At 39.2% G+C, this 14,987-nt stretch overlaps 1 long non-coding RNA gene and 1 pseudogene across 1 annotated transcript; both read right to left on the bottom strand.

The window, feature by feature from the left end:
- Window positions 1-4,763: 4,763 nt before the first annotated feature.
- Window positions 4,764-8,578, bottom strand: LOC139965659 (uncharacterized). Its single transcript, XR_011792355.1, has 3 exons — window positions 7,981-8,578; window positions 6,927-7,141; window positions 4,764-5,528 (listed from the first exon to the last, which is right to left on the bottom strand). It is a non-coding gene; the product is annotated as an uncharacterized lncRNA (long non-coding RNA).
- A 496-nt stretch (window positions 8,579-9,074) lies between these two features.
- LOC139965658 (sepiapterin reductase-like) lies at window positions 9,075-12,826 on the bottom strand (annotated as a pseudogene).
- Window positions 12,827-14,987: the final 2,161 nt, after the last annotated feature.

Raw genomic sequence — 14,987 nt, 5'->3', positions numbered from 1 at the left:
GGAAAAGATTAATTTTGTCGGGACGTTTTGATGTGATTTTGTGGTTTGCTCCCCCAATAATCAAAGTCATAGGTTCCAATGCAGCCCTTCGAAGCTTGTCCCCCCCCCCCACCTCCTCCCCAGTCTGAAACCTCTTCCGCCGCCTCCAGCATGCGATCCATAGTCCCAGAAAAGTCTGATGTGTTTCAGATCATTAAAAGAGCTGCCTGTAAATACAGTCCGTTTGGTTTTCTATATCCATTTGAATGGGTAAAAAAGGGTTTCAATATGCTAAGAATACGCGTGGTAAACCATAGTAAACTATTCTGGGCGCTGACATTTTTCCCAACTTGCAGTTTGTTAAGTTATATGTGATTCTATAAAGATATCGCCGGATGGGCATGAGCCTACATAAAGCCTGGGGCTAAGCGTTGGGCCCTAAGCCACTGCCTTAACCCCCCCCCCCCCCCTCATTCCACTTTTAGATGAATTCGGTAATGGCATCAGGTCTTCTGGTGTATAGGTGGGTTGCTCATGTTAATTACTCTTTATTTTCTAAGTCTTATGAGAAACTGATGCTTTGAATGTTGCTTTGAATTAACTTAGGAACATGTCGTAGTTGCTTCGTACGGGCTTTACATGGACGTATAACCAAAATATAGACCGACTATGTTCCCGTTTTAAAAAGCCGTTGGACGCCCTCTAATTTTATCTCTTGAACCCTGTCAGCTACACCTGTGTCAGGGTATACCAGTAGTAAGTACTTTCATGGGAAAACTCACTACTATAGACCTATATCCTAAGTTTATTGGATTAGAAAATATATAGGGCCTGTTTTAGCTTGGACCAATCTCATTGCGAGAAGTACCGGTACTAGGTTTGTTGAAATTGGCGACAGAACACCGAAGGCTGCTTCAAGGAAACATGTAACATGTCGCAATAAAGTGGTACCACGTGATTTAGTTAATGTATTATATAGGTTATGCCAAAAATGTTATTTTCTTAATAATCCAGTGTCAGAAATGTGTCTTCGATGTATCGTTTTCCCAATATCAATGCTTGTAAGAAAGTATCTTTCACTGGGTGGCAACATGTGTAGAGTTGCCCGCCGAAGCCGTCTGACCATTAGCAGGATAGCCAAGATTTATTTATGTGTTAATGTATAGTGACTCTTGTCGCCAAGATTAGTGTTAGCATCTGTCAGTGCAGGCTTATATATGGAACACTACTTAACATGTATGAGACCCAGAGGCTATATAAAGGCTTCAGTTTGGGTTATCACCTCGATCAGGCTGGCCCCTCCCCCCCCCCCTCCCCCGTCACCGAATAGTTTGTCATCATGCAGGCATGAGAGGCAACATGTAAGGGTCTTCGGTTTCACATAAGATGACGGTGCATATAAACATAACATTATTTTGAGATCTCATGTGTTAGAAATTTGCATTTCCAATAGTTTGGTAATAAAACAGGAAAAGTTTATTTTGTAAAATCACTATGAAGGGGTAAAAGAGAACTTTATCCTTCTTCATACTCTTATTTTCCCGGTGATATGGGTAGACAACCAAAACAGGTGGTCTTGGCTATAGAGCCAAATCCGTGATGTAACAACCAATTCTTGGCAATTGGCCAGCTCATGAGGGCCACATGAAAATTCCGAATGATTTTCATTTTCGGGGTATTATATGTTCAGTGTCATATGTTCAGTGTGTAAGAAATTGCAATGGCTATGGACCATGCTCCTTTCCTAATTTCGGTAGGGATGTCCAATGATAACATCATGGACAGAGCTTCCATCAAATTTAAGACAGAAGTTAGTTCCAAAAAAAATCAGTGTATGTGTGTGACTGTTTCTGTATAGTACGAAGGCCTTCAGGCAATGATTTTGTTGCTCTCAGAAATTTTCTGGAGTGGTGGGGTGCGGCGATCATTTTCTAGGGGCCGGCGCCCCAAACCCCCCCCCCCCCCCTCATCGCTCCTTGGCTACGGGCTGGTGTGTGTGATGGTAAAAGGGTTGAGGCGATGGGATAGACCAAAAAATACAAAAAAATGATACCCTTCGTTGTTGCTAGAATACGAGTCGATATGCGTATGGCGTATTAACCTTGAAGTCAGATTAAAAGTACATTTGATTATAGTCATCCCGAGAAAACAATTTATCTTTTCAAAATGGCTTATTTGTTTTCATCAGGTTATTGATTACCCCTTCCACTGTGGAGGGGAGAAGGAGGAGGAGGAGGAGGAGGAGGAGGAGGAGGAGCGTCGGGCCGGGAGGGAAACTGGACTGCTCATTGTAAATCAGTCAAGTACTGATTTCAACAGATAATAGCACAACGCAATAAAGTTGAAAGATGTTGATAAAGAATTTGTCGAGATTTTTGCAACACTCGGTGAATACTAACGTCGCATGTATTTCACAACGTAAAACTCACTGAAGGAAATCAGAAAACGAGTAAACAAAAGATCTTGATTTTTCTACGTGTTACTTAAATGACACTTAGTCTTAAAACAGGAAGTCATGCAGCTAGCTCCACACTTGGCTTTAATTCCACTTATGGTGAAATGCATTCATAAATCTCAAAAATTAAACCAAGGGGTAATGTTATGCGAGGTTAAGTAAACACATTACGGTACTATTATATAGTCGGTGTTTATCCATGCACTGTAGGTTGCGTGCAAGTTATAAACCAGCAGTGGGTGAGCTTTGTTAAAGGTAGTCAGTATAGTCCCAAATTATAGCACGTTATAATTGCTAGAAGTTTTCAAAAAGTTCCTGGGGGTCTTTACTCTCCAAATGGTTCACAGACATTTTTAAGGAACATGCACTAATAACTGAATGTCCCATTGAGGCAAATTTCCTCGAAGGTTGTAATAAAAACAGTTTAAGAATTTTGACCAAAGGTGACCATATTTGAATATCTAGCATATTTTGGGCCAATACAGCATATACCTTTAAATATTCGTTCCAACTCAAAAACGTGAAGAATAATCTATCTATACGATGATATCATTATACACAATTGAACCAAGCATATGACATCATTTTTTTCAAGACATCCCGGCGTGCAGTTGTTACATCCTCAAATAATTTTTCCGTTATCTTATACAGCCCTTTCACACATCATCGGTATAGCTGCTAAAAAAACATATGCTAGATATTGAAGCTAAATGGTCACCAAATTGAATTCAACCAGCAATTCCCTGGCACATAAATTACTACATTTCATACCTGCAAGACTTCTATGATAGACTAGTTTTTAGTGTTATATATATCTCAAAATGCTCAAAGTTTGTGATTTATACCCAGGCCTGATGAGAGGGTGATTCTAGGAGGGGGGGGGGGGGGTGGAGGGGTGTACAGCCCGTGTCAATAAGTGTTCCCGGGATAAGGGATGAAGAAGACTCTAAAAATTAGAAGGGGCATCTGAGGAAGCTAGTATTGGAAGGACAATTACTTCATATTGAAGCCTTCTAATTCTTAAAAACGTAGTTAAAAGAACATTGATGAAACACTCACTAATATCTTCGGTATACATTTTCGCTCCAAATCTTAGCACCATCAAACTTCAAAAGTTTTGAATGGCCTAACGACGTTTCAAGTTTGCCTTTTTCGTCAACTGGCAGTATCTTATGTCGCTTCGGTTACTTATCAAAAACTTGGAAACAGTTACAAAATGAACAGAGTAAAACAATAACTATATATGTAAGTCATACTCCAACCATGCGCGTATGTTTTAACATCATAATCACCATATATACATATAATTTTCACATCATCATAACATTTTGTGATCTTTTTGGCGTTTCGTAATATGAGAGAAACTTTGATATAGACTTAATTGTTTTTGTGAAGAAACTGTCACCAAGGGAAAATTCCCGGAGTGGACGCGCGGTTTTGACTATTGTGTTACAGTAACCGGAATGCGCATAAGGAAAAGATCCTTCGCCAAGATTTTTCTATACACGGATCAATAGAATTCATATTAGTTCTAAAACTGAATTCCCGAACAATGGTAGGTCGATATTAAGTAAATATTTGCTCTGGGGTGCAGTTGATCTTTCTTTATTGTGGTTTACTGGAAATTGGTGTTAAACGGGAACAACTAATCAATTGATCTTGAGCGAAGGAAGTTGTTACTGAACTTGACGAATACTTGAATAGAACAATTAATAGACAATAAAAACCACTACCATCAATATCTTACATTCAGTATTTGCAAAACACCCATTTCCATGACAGCTAAAACATTGCAACAAAAAAGTTAGTACGTTATAGCATATAAGCTAAATATATAGCACATGTGTTGCCATGATGTCATATTTAGACTTGTTGTTCCAAGATTAGAGCCTTGGGTGCATAGAAACATTAAATCTTCTAAATCTCCCAAGTGGATTAAGATTTTTTTCTAGCTGTTTGGGAAAGTTTATCATGACATTCATCTTCATCACATATACCAATCATGAACATGGTGTCACCTTTGAGGGTGACTCAATGAAATGGACCAGCCAAGTAACATTTGGTATAGTCATTCAACCTATTTTAGTTGTTATTGAGTGTTTGTTGGGTGAGGGGGGGGGGTGGGCGTTGATAACGCAATTGCATGTTGAAAACAAACATTCACCACAGCTATGTCTGCGCTATCGAACACACCTATCCTAACGCCACTAAGCTTAAGATCAGAACTATAATAAAAGCCATAATAACAAGTTGCTGACTGAATTATTTCCTCACTTCTGTTCGTTACCAGATATAATGCAAGTGAGATCCTTTTAATATTTAAAACACTACACTGAAAACTTAAATTGGTTCACCGACTAACAAAACGTTAGTCCATCTGGTGCCTCTCCCGACTAACATAGCCTTAGTCAGTTGCTATACCGACTAATTTATTCCTTAGTCAGTTGGATTTCTTAGTCGGTCATCTTAGTCCGTCAGCTTAGTCGATCAACAATTTCTCAGTCGGTAAATGTATATTAGTCAGTTACATTAGTTGGTGACATTAGTCGGTCTTTACCGACTAATTTATATGAGCCACCGACTAGTTTATAGCAGGTTTTACATTAGTCAGGATGGTGCCTCTCCCGACTAACCTTTCTTAGTCGGTATCGACTGACTAGTTGCACTGACTAGATTCACTGAAAGAATTAAACCCGACTAGTTTCACTGACTAGTATCACTGAAAGAAAAGAGAGCAGAAGAAACACAAATAATGTGTACGTTGGCAGTATTTATTTCTGATAAAACTTCTGATGTCTACAAAAGGCTGACTTTCGACAGATAGAGAAGAAATCACTGTAAATAAAATCTGAAAATCTGATTTTTTTTTCCAACAAAGTTAAGACAAGTTAATAGATCAAACATGAATCGCAAAAGTATAGCTCTGCACAATAATGCAAAGTTTAATCTTGGGCAAGGGTTCCTCATGACTTTCGTATTAAAGTGGTACCCCAAATCGACACCAGTTAAGTCTTCACGAACAAAGAGTGTTTCTCTTAACTGCAAATGGCCTCCCACTTGTCTTCAGGAAGCCAAAATCTGCACCATTATTGACCTGTGAACAGAAAATATGATATACGTGTAAGCACAGATACAGATATAGCACATGATAACTCACATTATCATAAACATACATTTACATTAAAATTTTATAACATATTGGGAGGTATACATTTAAATCTAGGTCCCTCAAATTATAAGCCAGGAATAGCAGCTTTTACCAAATTATTATTAGCTTTGCACAGCATAACACCAAGTTATTTCTCAAAGCTTAATAATTATGTTAATCATGTTAATAATGATCCCAATAGACCGGGATCCCAGAGGGTTTGGTTAGCTGGGAAGGTAACCAATTGCCTTGTACATCACAATGTTCACAGTGCATTCCTGTATATGAAACCAGACGACTGGCAAACCGACTGTGGTGGGTGTGGCTGGGAGAGCAATTTTAAAGTCACCTGATAGCTAACCTAGATCAGTTTTCATGGTAACACATCAAAGTAAGTACAATATGTCAGGTATGGCCCCAAGAGCAACAAATGGCCATTGCCAGTAATTATTGGTGGTGGGGTACCCCTGCCAGTGATCTATAATTGACCCCTCAAGGCTGACCTAGGTCAGCTCATGAGGTAACCACTTGAAACCTACTGGAAAATGTTGGTTAGGGCTTCAGATACAACTGATGGGCATTGCCAGTAATTTTTATTGGTGGGGTACCCCTGCCAGTAGACCCCCAAAATGCCCATCCCCCATTGACCTAGATGAGCTCATGATGTAACCAGTTGAAAACTACTGGAAAATGGTATAACTTCATATGTAAGGGATGGGAATTTCCAGTAATTTATATTGGGGGGGGGGGTACCCCTGCCAGTAGACCCCCAAAATGCCCATTCCCTCATTGACTTAGGTCAGCTCATGAGATAACCAGTTGAAAAATTACTGGAAAATGATAGGTATCACTTCATATGTAAGGGATGGGCATTTCCAGTCATTTACATTGGTGGGGTAACCCTGTCAGTAGACCCCCAAAATGCCCATCCCCCATTGACCTAGATTAGCTCATGAGGTAACCAGTTGAAAACTACTGTAAAATGATTGGCAGGATTCTATATATATGTAAGGGATGGGCATTTCCAGTAATTTATATTAGTGGGGTACCCCTGCCAGTAGACCCCCAAAAGCCCCCCCCCCCCTCATTGATCTAGGTCAGCTCATGATTTAACCAGTTGAAAACTACTGGAAAATTATTGACAGGATTCTATATGTAAGGGATGGGCGGACTCTGGCAGTGGTGGCCCACCAATATAAAATACTGGAAATGCCCATCCGTACATATGAAGTGATACCTATCATTTTCCTGTAGGTTTCAACTGGTCAAATCATGAGCTCACCTAGCTCACCATTTGGGTATCTTAAATATCATTAAACAGTTGGGTACAATAGTTAAACTCACTCTTCCATCTTTTTTCTCTATGGTACTTGTTCCTTTGCTTTTTGGACTCTTGGATAAACTCTTTTGTTCTGCGAAGGGTACCAATATATCATCTTAAAACATGTCTTTAAGCCATATATAACACAGTTCTCCTCTTCTGTTGTTGCCTCCACACTGGTGTCGTACATCACAGGAAAGCTCACCCTTGACTTAGATATTTGGCTTTTCAATTCCTGCTGGAAGAAAGAAACAGCAAAGTATTCATCATTTGAAAAAAAAAATAAATAAAGGTGTCACCACAAAGTTATGTGAGATTTGCTTCCACTATAGTCTCAAAAAACAACCCCAAAGTTTGAAGCAGACTGTATAAAGCTGAAAATTTGAACGCGAGTTCCTGCTTGCGGGAAGATCACTATACATACATACATACATACATCACCATTGCAACCAGAATCAAATGCCCAGAATACAGAGATAATAAAACATGGGCTAAATCTTTGTTTGTTTTTATGATCTTTAAGAATATAAAATTTTAGAAACAGAAATGCACTGAGCCAACTTATTTATAGGCCTAATCGTTTTTAGTTGTTATTTTGCTTGCTCACATAACAAGCCTGTTTAGACCTAGGCTAGAGGAGAATCAGTACTTTGTTACACTAAGTTTGTCTTCGGTCGTTTTGATATAGTCTTACTAGTAGTACTAAAGTATATAATGGACCGGCGAAGACTAGAGAATACCCAGAGTTTTAGCAACTGCGTTAAACTGTATCATCTGCTCTATTATTTACGCCAATGAGTTTCATTCAATCTAGGATCAAAAAGAGAAAACTAATTAATCTTAACCTTTAAACTTTGCTACTAAACAGATATGCTTGAATTACAATAAATGTCAAAAAAACATCATAATCTAAGAATCGATGCATATACATATACATAAACAGAATAATTTGAATTCGCGCAAGTGAACCCTGCACTACATTGGACAGAAAAAAAAAACGTGCAATTAGACCAAACTAAACATACTAAATTTTCCGTTACTTCTACATAAAATATCAATACAAATACAACAACTTACTCTTTTGGCAGTATACTAAAAGCACATGTTATAATAACTTCAGACTATCAAGCTTTCCTGAGAAAAAACGGTTAATACTTCTTACAGTAAGCAAGTCGACCGTGAAGGAATGTCGCAATTGTTTCCTGGGCGTGACCGGAAATTAAATACTAAAAAATGATAAATGAAAAGGTTAAATAGAACTGAAGCGTGCATCCTGACTGCTCGCAACATATAATACCGTTGACTAGCCAACATAATTTGTTCAGCCTACTGTGACTGTACGTTTGAAGGTCTAGCCTTGCTTATTCATTATCACAAAGCCTACCCATTTAGATTCACATGGGAAATTACAGGAAATCTTTACCAAATGAGTGTAGACTTCAAATAAACTATTGAGCCTTATAGTTCCAGCATTTGTTTGGGAATAAATAAGAAGATTATGTGCCACTGTTCAATCTAGCCCAATACACACATAACACATTGTTAATTGCTGTTTAGGATGCACACTTTAGTGTTGAGAATGCACTGCAGTACCCAGTAGAAGCATATAGGCTACTCACTGTCATTGCACTTGTGTATTGCGAAACGCCAACGTGACAACGGTAGCGTTACACTAACCATAATACAGTACTAGTGCCATTGGCCTAATAATTAACTTTAAGTTTACCTTCAAGTTAAAGGAATAACAGGTAGGCCGATGATGCAGTTAATACCTCCGTTCTTCTAAAGACCTTCTTGGGTGATTTACGGTTGAAAGTTGCTTAGAGTGATCGTATGAAACTATGCCAAGCCCAGCAAGCTGCCGTTGCCTCTCGGTTTCCAAATTGAAGTGAATCGAATTGGGTTAAAATACATTAGTCCGTCGACACCGACTAAGCTACGATTATGGCGTAAATCGGGTGTCCGTATCGTTCTTAGTCCATGGGTTAAAACACCTTAGTCCGTCGCCACCGACTAAGCTGCGATTATATTTTCCTTAGTCAGTGTAAACTAACTAAGAAGCAGCGATGAAACGAAGATTTTTGCTAGTCCGTGTGCATTGACTAACGTTACAGACTAATTTAACGTTAGTCCGTGGCAATATTGACTAGTTTATTTTTTCAGTGTACGTTCTACACTACATTCTATTTTGACCCCCATCGTTTTTGACCACCACGTAAAGACCTAAGGTATATATGTAAAAGTTTGTTGCTATGGAAACTACTCTACATAGTAACGTATACATAAATTAAAAACAAAAATATGTGAAGAATACTATAAAACAAGCTAAAGTGTTACGTAATTGCTAGTTGCCCATACAGCATGCATTTCAATATTCTCTCTTTCAACTCCAACATACAGCAGAGAATGGTTTTATTTATTACATACCATTCACTGCAAAATGTCATTTTGCTATCGTTTGGGTAAGTGTTTTCTTTGCGGTTGTTTTTATTGTTGTTTTGTGTTGTTCTTGTATTTTGAAAGAGAGAGAGAGGGGGGGGAGGGGAGGAAAAGCATATAATCAATAATATTGAAAAATCTGAAAAAATGAACTCTATTAATTTCATGCATATGCTGTTCATATAGACTTGTTTTTGTTTAATGACTGATTTCGACGAAAAGTATCAAAACTATAGCTGAATTGATATTCATTTATTCAGATTTGGGAAACCCGATAATATCAAATAGATCAATACGTGATCCGCTCTCGTATTCATCCTGTTTTAGATAGCCGCATAACACAGAGGCGGTCTTTTCGGGAGAAACTGCAATCTCCATAGATTTCGTGATCAATTCAGTCGTTTTAGACGATGCCGTGTTCTCTTTAAGATGATTCAACATGGCGGTGTCGACAGGACCCTTTGCGTAGTTTAGGACCCGAATACCGGGTTCTTCCAATGCCGTTACATTATGCAACATTTCACGGGCCGCTTTACCCGCGCAGTACAGAGACATACATTCTGTTGGAAGGACAGCTGACATTGACGTCAGCTGAACAATGGTTCTTCTCATGGTGGTAGAATTCCTGTCAAGATTATCTAATTTAGAATTTGGAAACGAAGAAAGAAACTTGGAGATTAAAAGTAACGGCGAAATTACGTTAAAGGACAAATAGTTTTCGATGGTCTTCATAGCAGTTGTATCCCAATCTCTGACGTATTTGCTGACGTCACCACTACTGGCGGCGTTGTTGACGAGTAGTGCATGTCCGTACGTACCTGGGGCGATTCCTTTAAAGAGGTCCTCTATGACGCCTTCAATTGTCCCCTGATCACCTAGATCACCGATAGTTAACCGAAGAGTTGTCTGGGATGCTGAAACGTACCATCAGCTCGAATCTTGGCGGCGGTTTCTTGTAATCCTTTCTCACTCCTGCCGGTGAGAACCAAAAGAAGGCGATTCGTGAACCGTTTAGCAAACTCTATAGCAATGGCTCTACCGATTCCTCTACTTGCTCCAGTGATGATTGCCACCGCGGGAGCATCGAAGAAGGATTCCGTCGTCTTATTTGCCATTTTGAATTCGATAAAATCTGAAATTAGCAATAAAAAGGCGGGCAGGTTTTCAGCTTAAGGTGACTAGTTTCTAAAGAAGCTCCGCGGGTTGAATGTCGTCTACTGAACGACGATAAAACCCACAACGAGGGCTGAATAACTTGAAAAGTACACGGGAAAACAAACAGACAAGTAGGATACGGGAAAAGAACGTGACATTCTGACAACAAAGTGTTCCTTTGAAAGTTTTGAACACTTCATGGTAGGTATACTGCAGTAGAACTCGCAAAGGCTCTGCCGAGCACATGGTCCCCCACCCCATCGTCACCCGGGACTAAAATGTTCAGCTTACATTCAATCGGGTTAGAATAAGACCGCTCCCCTATACCCAGGACGTCCCTCAATAAAGGCTCATCCCCCCCCCCCCACACCCCCTTCTTAAAAATACGTCAGCATACAGTAGGGGCGGATCCAGAATGTTCAAGAGTGGTATGGTCGGGGAGAAGTTGAATCCGATGCGGCACGTAGGGGAGTGGCGGGGGGGTCTGATTGGTTCCCCAGAAAAAAAAAAACATTTTAGAGGTGAGATGGTGCTTTTGAAGAACTTTTAGGCTATAAATGGGTCTATAAATAGGTCTCCACGCAACATGGTGCTAATAGCGACTTTTTAGTTCTTTTGTGTACGGGTTGAAAAGGGGAGCGTATATAACCCCACACCCCTTGGATGTGTATAGGTAAAAGGTTATTCTGTAACACTTTACTGCCAGTTTTTTCATGCATGGGTGCAGAAATATAACTGCAATCTTTGTAAAGAATGGGTTTGTTATTATATGTTTGCTAAGCGTCTATTTCATTTACATGTTAATCGCGGCTCACTCAGATAAGGGGCCTATATATTATCTCACACGTTGTTGGAAATTCAACTGGTAGCAGATATTCATGTAAATAGCTTGTATATCGATCCCAGCTCGCTCGATCGTTTGTGTTATATGTAGACTACAGTACTGCTGCAGTGTCGTACATAGGACTGCGGCACGTGACGATAAACTAATTCTATTTCCGGGGAGGGGGGGGCTAGCAATGGAGGCAGTCCGTACCAGCATTATTATGGTTGATAGAGTTAGCACAGGGTGGGAAATCATAAGGGTATAACAAAAAGTGTCTCAGATGGCAACCATTTGGTCTATTGTGTACTATCAAGAGCAAGTGACACAAGTTAATTGATATTTATTGATAAATTGTTGTTCGTAGTTTCGTAATGGAAGTTAACGCTAGTGCTACACTATATACGAACTGAAAATCCTTATACCGCTCAGAAGTATGCGGTTAATTTGAAAGTTTAATAATTTCACACACTCATTTGCAAACATCAACCAATCAATTAAAACAAACAAAGTGAATCAATTACAGATTGAAATCGAAACACAACGTCTCTACGACATAGGCTCATATTATTCGTTTTCGACGTGACGTTACATCAGTATACCACCAAACTATTCACTGGATACCCGATTCGTCTGGTTTTAACCATTTTTGATGTTTGTAAATTTTAGAGATAATAAACGTTTAAACGAACGTTAATGACGAAACGTATTTAATGTTTGTTTCATTAATAAACTAGGGCCTCTAACTTCAACTACTCTCGGTGAGATTTTCAGGATTAAAAGAACATATCATGTTTTAGGTAGCCATATTTGGTGTTTCTTTATGGTCAGCGGAACATGGTACCACCGTAACGTATAGCTAAAGCAACATAAACTGCAACCACAGTGAATCTCGAATTGGTCACCTCATGATGAGATAGAAACAGGCTGACAAAATAATCGTTAAGAAATTCTGGACGTAGTGTCAGATGAAAAAAGTGACAAATTATCAAGAATTAAATGTCTGCTTCTTTGCTTATTCTTTTGTTCTTATTACAAACATTTACAATAGGAATCGAATCCCCAACGAAAAAACCGCAAGTTACGGTTCATATAGGAATACAATATTTTCTACTCCGTGGGTTGTTTTCATTTACATAAACATTACAAGCTTTCTTTGCAGTTTAGGCCTACCTTTTGTACTTTTCTGTCTTACTAAGTAAGTCCTCGTGTAAAGCGAATATCGACTAACCTCGGATTGGAACAGTTTGTAGTCAAATGGTAGTATATAAATAAGAAACTGCCTCTCTTTGCCACACGCCAAACAGCTTCTTGGTTTTTGGTTCGGGTTGAACTCTTGCAGGAGTTGTGTCAATTCTCTTCCTCCAGCTCTACACATCGTTCTGTTTGAATTTTTGATACAACGAATGAAGTTGCTTGTCTTCGAGAGCAGCTTGGACTACAATTTTTGGATCATCTTCAACAGTGTGTATATTTATACTGTTGCAAACGCTTACCATCAATGCCCTTCAGTTACACTTCGTTAATGTGTTGTTATTGTCACCTGTAAAATCTCACAGTTTAGGAATGTGAAGTTATTGTATTATGTAAGTCAGATAATGAAGGCCTGACATCAGAGAGTATCTGTTCCCTTCGGGAATGGTGATGCACACCTGACGATGATCACACAGTCACAGTCTCGATGCAAGGGGACTGGGGCTGAGAGCGGATCAGTCGTTTGGTAGTTTGGTTTTCGTGCCCAGGTTCTTTCCTGGGTGACTTTTTCTTAAAAAGTACCTTTCTGGCTGAACGTCGGATTTAAAGCTGGTGTGACAGCTAGTGTATAATCTCCCCATAAGTTTTATAATTCGGGGGATACAGTTAAGTTCAATACCTCCTACCGGATAAAATTACCCTGTGTACAGCAGGGCATGTTATCAATGGTGTTAACGTACTCTAAACGCTGCACAGAGGGGAATATAGACTGAACCATGGCCCCCTGTCCCCACCCCTTGCGCACATCACTGGTCTACATACACATAATTCCCCATTCGGTGGTTATTAAAACAACAGTTTCAAAGCTCAGAATCGTTTCGAGAGTATTTTATCTGAGAGGAGGGTAGGGAACGGGTGTCTAAATACGATCATAAAATCTTCTTTGAATTCTAAATCCAAAGTTATACTCTTCATAGCTGAAGGGGACGTTTTCCTCCATTGTACAAATCCGGTCCCCCTTCCCAACCCTATTTTCTTGAAGGAGCAAACCACAAAGGTAAAACTTTCCAACAAAATGAACACCTTTTTAATTACAGGGTTTTTAAACAACGCGGGACTTGTTTTCAATTAAAATTTGATTTAATATAAGCAAAAAGGCATTTAAGAATGACTGAAACGGAAACTTTTATTCCCAAATGGGGCAATTTTGTTATTTATCATTACTTTGATTTTGTTTTTACAAAACAACTGGTTGCGGGGGGACGTATAAATGTGTTAATATGTGGTAACATTTTATATAGAATTCATTAATGAAACTCAAAAGTGTTTACCGAACGAAGAGACACGAAGAGTTCAATGAGTTCTCTTAAAGGTAAAGAGTAACTGTCAAATTAATTTAATAACTGCAGGAAATTGAATGCAACTTAAATACACAATAAATAGAAATAATATCATGAAGCACTCGTACAATTTACAATAATGATCACATTTTCAGTAGTTTTCCTGACATAAAAAAAAAACAGTTTTAACTTCTACGTAATTGGTAATTAAAATAGAATACATCTTAAGGTTGTATCACTTCAATAGCAGCTTTCAAAGTTCCCTTCACACCTATAATGACTAACAGGTCACGCGTGAGAGTTTTCCCCATTGCCCTTCTCTCAACAAGTTTCATCTTTTTTTGTCAAGTTTTGGTTTCCCGAAAAAGAAAACTATAGAGTCATTCTAACCGATCTTGCAAAATTGTGAGAGGGACCGCGGATTGCAGAGTCGGCGATGACTTTTAACGCGGATTGCTAAAGTCGGTAATTACTATTACGGTTACAGTCGTCCAATACTGCAGCGTACAGAAACGTCGTACTCAAAGCCGAAGCCAAAGTGATTTAATCAGGTCACACATCCGGAATCTATGCATGCTAAGTTCTTCAATACCTCCCGCTCATACACTATTCGTTTCATACTCTAGTTTTGATTACCATCTTGGCATAGAGTTTGAGTCCACGTGATTAGGCTCGACAGTCATACCACGGCGACAAAATTCCTATAAATAGAAGTAAGCGTCTACGAAGGGAATGGACCAGATTAGGGATGGGCAACCTTTTTGAACAAATGGGCCAGATATAAGGGGTGAGAAATTGACTGGGCCGTTACTAAGCAACGACCTGCTGTTGATTTCAAACCTTTGATTCCGAGGACTTTCCAGCAATAAGTGTGTGTACTTTATCTGTATTCACAAAAACATAACGTCAATACAGTTCAGTTGAAATTTAATGGCGATAATAGGCCTACCTGACAACATCATTAAGTGGCGATTAATTCTTATCAGCTAACTTGTTTTTCTTGTGATGATGTAAAATAGATTGATTTTTTTCTTTTTCTTGAGACATCTCATGGACCGCAAAAAAAAACACTGGCGGGCCGCATGTGGCCCGCGGGCCGTAGGTTGCCCACCCATGGACTAGACTGTGTCGTC

This window comes from Apostichopus japonicus, chromosome 3 (assembly GCF_037975245.1).
Source record: "Apostichopus japonicus isolate 1M-3 chromosome 3, ASM3797524v1, whole genome shotgun sequence".
Classification (NCBI taxonomy): Eukaryota; Metazoa; Echinodermata; class Holothuroidea; order Aspidochirotida; family Stichopodidae; genus Apostichopus; species Apostichopus japonicus.
This window is presented reverse-complemented; position numbering and strand designations above follow the sequence as displayed.